The following is an 8,296-nucleotide window of genomic DNA, read 5'->3' as shown; positions in this document are numbered from 1 at the left end:
ACTCAGACCCCCTTCCTGGATCCCGCCTTCCCCTGTATGAAATATGGAGCAATAATTTATGAGAGAGGCGACGAGGGCCTGATCCTGCAAACCCTCCCGTTTCAAACATCATGTTGGTCTCAGGGGGTACTACTGTGACTATGGGCTGCTGGGGAAGTGGCTGGGGAGACGGGGGGGGGGGGGTTGCAGGGGGTGTCGGTGGCTGGGAACATTTGTGCTGAGCCGCAAGGACTCGGCACCAGATCTGAGCTATGCTCCCCCTCCTGTTTTCTGTTTTGGAAGGAGCAAGGCGGTGCTCACGTGATTCACAAGACTCCAGCCCGTTGGCTCAGCGCTCAGGGAATCCCATGGCCTCCTCCTCTCAGGAAAGTGACTCTGCACCAATGGCCCCTCTTCCCCCACCTCTGCTGGGGTTGGAGGGGCTGCGAGTCCCAGAGCTGCTGCCTTCCCTGACCCCCCAGGCTCTGCTCCCCTGAGCGCCTGCAGGAGCCAAGCCAGCTACAGCCGGGCAGTTCCTGAGTTACATTCAGTCCGTTCCGCTCTCCCCCAGCTACCATTGATCAGCTGTCGCTTCCCACCCAGTTCCCACTCCGGCGCTCTGGATTTCAGCTCCCCCTCCCCCAGCAGCAATCCCCCCCTTTCCACCTTCCTCATTCTGCCTCCACCCAGGGCAGGGGCGTGGGGTGGTGCGAACTGGCTGGTGCTTTTTGCTGGTGCTGCTTTATTTCCCCAGCCGGACAAAGCTGTGGCGGGCGGTGCTGTGCAGAGCGGCATTACTGATAACCCCGCGATCCCTGGAGAGCAGGGACAGCAGCTTCGGAGGCCGGGGGGGGCATTGCCACCCCTACCCTGGCTCACCCCCGCCAGCTCCGTGCCCTGCGGGTGGGGCTGGTACTTCAAGAGGAATTTGCTCTGCCCCAACCAGCCAGGGACACAGACCGTTACTTCAACTTCCTGCTTCTTTTGTACTTTCAGTTCTGAAAGGAGTGGAAGGCCCAGACGGGGAGGGGGCTCGGCCCAGTCAATTCAGCTACAAATGTATCAAAAATAACGAGGAAGGGTCCGGTCTCAAACCCTCCGGCTTCATGACCCTGTGTGTTGAAATGGTGCTGCAGCCTCTGTAAGTGACATGGGGACCAGGGCCAGCTTTAGGGGCAGGCAACCTAGGGGACTGCCTGGGGTGCCAGGCTTGCGGGGGGGGGGGGTCGGGGGGCTGGTTTTGTTGTTAGTGATAAAAGGAAAAATTGAATGTTTCAGGCTTTCCTCATTTGTCACTAACCTCCTAGAATGTTCTAGACCTTTGTAGAATTTTGTGGAACCTTCCAAACCTTCCGGTTCAAAGCTTCTTTCTGGGTTTCAGCAGGGAGGGGAGCGCCGGGCTCTGCACCCCCAGCTGCATGGTTCTGTCTGAGATTTCTGGACACACAGCACTGAGGTCCCTTCAGATGGGCTGTTAGCACCAATGGGCCTGTGGTAAATGAAGCTGGAGCGGGGGATCTCCCTTTTATGGACACCCAGACAGCCAGTTAGCTATAAAGTCCCACTTGGTGGCTGCTTCCTTTACCTGTAAAGGGTTAAAAAGTCCCCCAGGTAAAGAAAAAGGAGTGGGCATCTGACCAAAAGAGCCAATGGGAAGGGTAGAACTTTTTAAAATGGGAAAAAAGCTTTCCCTTTGTCTCTCTTGCATAATGACAGGTTTCAGAGTAGCAGCCCTGTTAGTCTGTATCTGTAAAAAGAAAAGGAGTACTTGTGGCACCTTAGAGACTAACCAATTTATTAGAGCATAAGCACATCGATGAAGTGAGCTATAGTTCATGAAAGCTTATGCTCTGATAAATTGATTAGTCTCTAAGGTGCCACAAGTACTCCTTTTCTTTGTCTCTCTGTTGTTCTCTCTGGGCTGAAGGGGTGGGGGAAGCTGGAATGCTGTGTAAAGTTTGGACCAGGTATGAAATACCTAGAAGGATTCATTTGGACAGGAAATGTTTAGATAGACGTAATTGGGTTTATTTCTTTTATTTTCTGTAAGGCTTGTGGACTCCTCTGTGCTAACCCCAGATGCTTTTGTTTGCTTGTAACCTTTAAGCTGAACCCCAAGAAGCTATTTGGGGTGCTTAATTTTTGGAATTGCTCTTTTAAAATCTAGCAGAAGTGTAAGTTCCAGATGTATTTTCTTTCTTTTTGTTTTTAATAAAATTTACTGTTTTTAAGAACCTGATTTGATTTGTGTCTTAAAAGGTTTGTGCACATTTTTTTCAATTAGCTGGTGGCAACAGCTGGGTATCCCTCTTGTTTGTTTTCTTTCTCGGCTTCCCCAAGGGAGGGATGGAAAAGCCGAGGGGCCTCAGGGAAAACTTCCCAAGTGAGTTTTTCCAGGATTTGCAAGAGGCAGTTTTTCACTTGGGTGGTGGCAGCGTTTACCAAGCCAAACTCAGTGAAAAGCTGTAATCCTGGGGTTTTAATACAAGCCTGGAGAGGCCAGTATTAATTTTTTAAATCCTTGCAGGCCCTAGGGCAGGGATCTCAAACTCAAATCACCACGAGGGCCACATGAGGACTAGTACATTGGCCCGAGGGCTGCATCACTGAAACCTTTTTATACAATGATACAAAAGTATAGTCAAAAATGAAAAAAATGAAGAGTAATATTGTATGCTATTGAAAGTTAATTATTAACTTTTTTAAAACTGTAATGTGAAAAGTCAGTGCTAATTTTGACAGTCATTTCATTTTTGGCCACTTAGCTGGCAGTGTGTTGTATCAACCAGAGCATCAATATTAAGTTTGATATCCTGAGACAAAACCAGTCTCAGTGTTGCTTGCAAATTGTACCACATTCCATATAAAAAACTACACTAAGAGAATGTTAAGACTGCACAGTTAAGCACATGTGCCAAAATTAGGGTTGCGCACACAACTTTTTCTCTGCCCCTTTGAGACTATGTGTTATCATGTAATCTTTTAATTACAGGGTCACGTACTGTATCTTATATAATATATACCTTTTTTCTACACCCTTACATTATAGAGCATCTTACAGTGATTTTTCTATTGACTTTTATTGCGTTGTCACAGTAGCCAAATATATGCTTACTAGCAAAGAACTTGCCACTTAGCCACTCAAGTTTATGGTAAGTATGAGTGAGGGTGGGCAAATGTGTGTTGTCAGGGGAAGCTGTGTTGATTTGTGCTTGGGTTGTGTTGTGCTGGGAGATTTTGATTGATTTGTGTTGGTGGCAAATAAGGGGTGTGTGCTGGGGTGAGGGACTATCTGTATTTGGACTTGCTGGTTGTGTTGTTGTGTAGGTGGTTGTTCTGATATGTGAGGTGGCAGCTAGGCACAAGGCTGTGGCAGTCGGGCCAAGTAATCCACCATCTCTGAAGTCTCCCTCATACAACAAATAAAACTGTAGCATGCAAATTAACTATTGAGTACGGGTGGTGATTGGTTGAATTATCTCTGATCTCACAATGGTCTAGTACTCTTGGCACAGCGCAGATACACACCTTTCTGTAGTTGTACACCAATTGTCAAGTCAAAATAGCTGAGAACTTCAAAATTGGTTGGTAACAGACTGCAAAACCCCCACTCCACCCCTTCCATGAGGCCCTGCCCCTGCCCCACCTCTTCCCACCCCCATTCCAACCCCTTCCCCAAATCCCCACCTCGGCCCCGCCTCTTCTCCGCCTCCTACCCTGAACCCGCTGCATCCCCCCTCCCTCCTGGAAAGTCCTAAGTGCCGCCAAACAGCTGTTTGGCGGCGGGAAGCGCTGGGAGTTAGGCGAAGGAGCGGGGACACGGTGCACCGGGGGAAAGGGGAGCTTGGCTGCTGGTGGGTGCAGAGCACCCACTAATTTTTCCCCGTGGGTACTCCAGCCCCAGAGCACCCATGGAGTCGGCACCTATGGTGGGCCGCAGGAAATAACACGGGCCGTGTTATTGAGACCCCTACCCTACAGTGACTAGACAGCAAGTGTGAAAAATCGGGAAAGGGGATGGGGGGTAATAGGAGCCTATATAAGAAAAAGACCCAAAAATCGGGACTGTCCCAGGGACATCTGGTCACCCTAGCAGACCCCCACCTTCTGCACTCGAAGTTCCAGAGTGGGATTCAGCCCTGACAGGGCCTCACTGAAGGGATTCTCAGGGAGAATCCGGCACCTCCTGACTCTGAAAGTAAACCTGACTGTGGGAATGTCTCTGCAAATTCCGAGATTTTTCTGTTCATCTGTACCCAGACTGGGATGCTGGCACAGAACTGGGCTCCCTTTGCGACAGGTGTGTGTGTGTGTTCGTGTATTTGTGTTTCTTTCCCCCCTCCTCCCCTTTGTTATTGTCACTAAACTGATGTTTCAGAGTGCAGGGTTGAAAGACAAGAAGAGAAAAACCTTCGTCCAGATTCAGTGAATCCCTCCCAGCCCCACCCCAGTCTGCAGGGCCATTGCCCTGAGGGAGGGCAGGTGCTGTTACTGCTGCCACCCATATTACAGGTTTCTGCCAGAGCAGGGGGTGCATCACCTCCTCCCATATCTCTGTCTGTGGGAATCACACAGGGAGACCGTGAGTCTGTGCCCTGGAGCCCTGGTCAGGCTCCCTTCCCGGCCAATGCTGGCTGCTCTGTGGACAACACAGGCCCTGGCAGCTGGCTCAGTCTAGGGGAAGTTATAGGCACAGCCTGGTTCCTGAGACGACTTGACATCATTGCACAGCTTGGCAGGGGCTGCATGCTGGGTGGAGCATGAGTGACTCTATCATTTATCTAAAGCTCTCTTTGTCTCTAAGGGTACGTCTACACTGCAGCTGGGACTAGAGCTGGGACTATCCAACTGGGATAGAATTTAAAACTCTACGGTCACCCCCACCCATGTTTTTTACAACTGTCACAATGAGGCGCAATGTCCCATCGACATGCATCTCTGTGTTACTCTGTAACAGCTCTGAGGTCTGATTTAAGAAGTCTTCAGCAGACAGCTCATCCCTAGTTCTTCTGACCGAAAACAAATGGTCAGTTAAATTATGATTCTCTAAACGTAACTGAACGTAATTGTCAGGGGCTACCCTACTGTTAACGTCATCAAGAACTAACTGTATCCCCCTGTGTATGACTTTGACGACCTGCTGAGCTGAATTTATTCGCTCAAGATCAACAAAATGAAATTCCTCACAATACACCAAACCACCAAATCTAGGTAGTTCCTGTTGCCAACTTCTCACTTGCTCCATATACATGTCTGTTTGGGGGTCTGCATCTGCATTTTCAGGGTTACTTGGGGGTTCCTCTATGGGACCATCAGCTGCGTCTTCTACGTCAAATGCTATTTGAGAGTCAGACTCCAAGGGGCCACCACAAGGATCATCAGAAGTAGACAGGGACCCGTCTAGAGAGCCTTCTGGGGACTTTTCTAAATCAGACTCTGTCTGAGAGTCACATTTCGCCTCCCCATTCTCAGACACTTCAATCTGAGAGCCTTCAATAGGGGCAACTCTTTTTGTTCTTTTCTCCTCATCACCTCTTTAGCCTTTTAAAAACATTTTACAGCTACCCTGGCCCATAATTTTTGGGCAGCCATCTGTTTGTCCCGCAAATTCTGTCCCCCTTTTGTTTATGCCTTAGCGGATGTGTACCCTTGAGGATGCCCCTTTTACTCAGGCCCCTTTCTATGACTAGTCATGCCTGCTCAGAACCACCCTCTGGAAAAATAGAAGTATTTTTCAAAAAGTCACCCACGAAAGCTTTTGCATTTTTGATGTAGTTCCCAGCCCTCCTTTCTTTGAGAACCCCCGAGGATACAGGGTCCATCAGCTTTCTGAACGAAGCATCATATTTTTACCAAATCTTTTTAGAATACCGAAGAGCTGTGTCGAGCTTATTGTGTTGGGAAAATGGTTGGTAATAATTTTCAGATACTTCATAAGGAGATACCCCAGCATCGCAGGAACTTTCAGTCCTTGTTTTTTTATTCACAACCCCTAAAGCGTGTGCTCCGGGTTTGTGAATGTGTATTTTCCCTCACATTCACGACCCCTAAAGCGCATGCTCCGGGTTTGTGAATATCTGTGTTTTTGCTCAGTTTTCTCAGGGTTTGATGTGGTGCTGACAGCTGAGGAACTGGAGTTGTGTTTGTGTGGTTGCTTTTTATCAGAGTCTTTTGTTTTGTCCTTGGGTTTGATGTATACGAGCTTTGGACTGTCCTGATGCATCGTCTGCGCTCTTCTGCTGTTTTGCGTTGGTGGTGGTGGTGGTGTTGTTGTTGTTAAAAGTCTCAGAGCAGACTCCTGGTTCTTTGGCGGTTCTGGTGGAGGTGTCCCTGTAGCTCTGACTACAGCATTGTCAGGAGAGCTGCCCATGTCTGATTAAGAAAAACAGAGATATTCCAATTTAGCATCAAATAAACATTTTACAAAACTTTACCATCTTTCTCACTCACACATATGTATTTGCTTAAAATACAAAACCTCATAACATAACTAAACCAATAAGCAAAATATATTTACTGGGCTTCGTCCATCCATCAGCCGTTGATGCTGGTGAATTTTCCTTTTCAGCTGTCTCTTTCCTTTTTCTTTTGAGCTTCTTTTCACTCTGGTCTAAGGATCTCTCGTGTTTTGACCGTACTGTGGAGCAGACAACATTATTATTATAAAACACATGAAACTGTCTTATAAACTTAAAAAAAATAAAATACTCGTTAGGGTGTTTTTCTATTTAAAAAGTCATAGCTTTAAAACAAAATAATCCATTTCAGGCTGTATAACACACACAGGTTTTGATTTATTTCTACCACTAGTGTTCCTCTAAAACCTAGACATTTTTTTAATACAAGCACGTTTCCACCATGCACCCAAAAATAAAGTGTGCAATAAAATACTTTTTAATTCCCCCACCATAACTATGTCTTGCATAGGACCCCTAAATCACCAACAACAATTTAAACACTAATTTTAAAACAACCCATTTTAAAAACACATCACATTTTGCAGAGTAAAAACCAAACTGTTTTGAAATAAAATACTGTAAAACCCCACACACTTATCTCTAGCATAGACTCCCTGAATCACACACACACACAAAAACAGGAGTTTTAAACACACTAAACCAACAGTCTGCAACCAAATACTTTTTAAAAACCCACACCTATCTCTAGTATAGGTCTCCTAGATCACCAGCAACAATTTAAACACTAACTAATTAAAAAACATTTTAAAACAGACACACTCTTTTAAAAGCCAATTGCAGAAAGTTACCTTCCACCACAGGGTAAACGGATGCCGGCACATGGTTATTCTGTTTTCCCCCATGTGTATTTGGACCTTTGGATTAATGAACAAGCAAAATTTTTAGTTAGTATTATTCCCCAATAGCATCAAATCCTTATGTAATCTGTGTTATACCTGGTGTTTTTTAATTTAACAATATTAAGCACAACTATAGTTAAAAATGGGGTTTTACCTGGCCCTGGTGAAAAGCAGCTTGAAGTTGCTATTTCCATGCTAAACAAATCACACTGCAATAAAGATAGGTACCATTAGCTAGTAAGGACAGCATGGATAAAGAGTGACATTATATAATATATATTTTCAGAGTTAAAAACAAGCAGTACACCTAGTCTTGCAGTCCAGCAGCTATTCTGTTCAAGATAGTTTCTCTTGAAAGAGGACAGTCTCCAAAAAAACCCTGAGGTTTTTATACCATCCTAACTCTTTCTTTCAGAGTCTGTAGTTAGCAGGTTGATTCGATCACTTACAACTCTGAATTAATAGATACATAAGGAAATTAGGTATCCCTCCCCAAAGTTCCCTTTTGTGATCTGAGGGGTGGGAGAATTAAGTTGTCTGCACAACTGGGCTGCTTTTTTTTTGTAGTAGTAGTTAAAATACATTTTTCTGTTTCAATGGAAAAAAAAAGAGCACTGTAGGGCCTTCTTACAGTATTAAACAGTAAATCACCATACACAACAATCCATAAAGTTACTAATATCAGTGAAAGTCTTGTTTGTTTTTTTTAATGTGTTTCTTTCATGCTTAAAGTTTTGGGTTGTTTTGAAATAAAATGGATGTATCACAACCATAGTAAACACCCTAGAAATACCCATAGCTTTTAAATGTTTTTACAGCAAATGCTTGTTCTATAAAAGTATGGTGGAGGTTTGTGAACCCTTGAAACATTTCAGGTTTGGGTTAGACCCTTGTTTATTTTTGTAAATGTATAATTTTAATGACTTTTGAGTTGCTAAAAAGAGTGACCCATAGCATTCAACCGATTCCTGGGTTATATTTAAATTGTCCAATAGCGTT

The 8,296-nt window shown here is 45.3% G+C and overlaps 1 protein-coding gene across 1 annotated transcript in view; it reads left to right on the top strand.

Annotated features, from left to right (window-relative positions):
- Window positions 1-755: 755 nt before the first annotated feature.
- LOC311530568 (butyrophilin subfamily 1 member A1-like) overlaps window positions 756-8,296 on the top strand; it is a 45,788-nt gene continuing 38,247 nt past the window's right edge. The window contains exon 1 of the mRNA XM_084647361.1: window positions 756-1,120. The gene's annotated coding sequence lies outside the window, so the exon portion shown is untranslated. The remainder of the gene's footprint in view (window positions 1,121-8,296) is intronic.

The sequence above is a fragment of the Lepidochelys olivacea genome, assembly GCF_965140295.1.
Source record: "Lepidochelys olivacea isolate rLepOli2 genome assembly, chromosome: 14".
In the NCBI taxonomy this organism is placed as follows: domain Eukaryota; kingdom Metazoa; phylum Chordata; order Testudines; family Cheloniidae; genus Lepidochelys; species Lepidochelys olivacea.
This window is presented reverse-complemented; position numbering and strand designations above follow the sequence as displayed.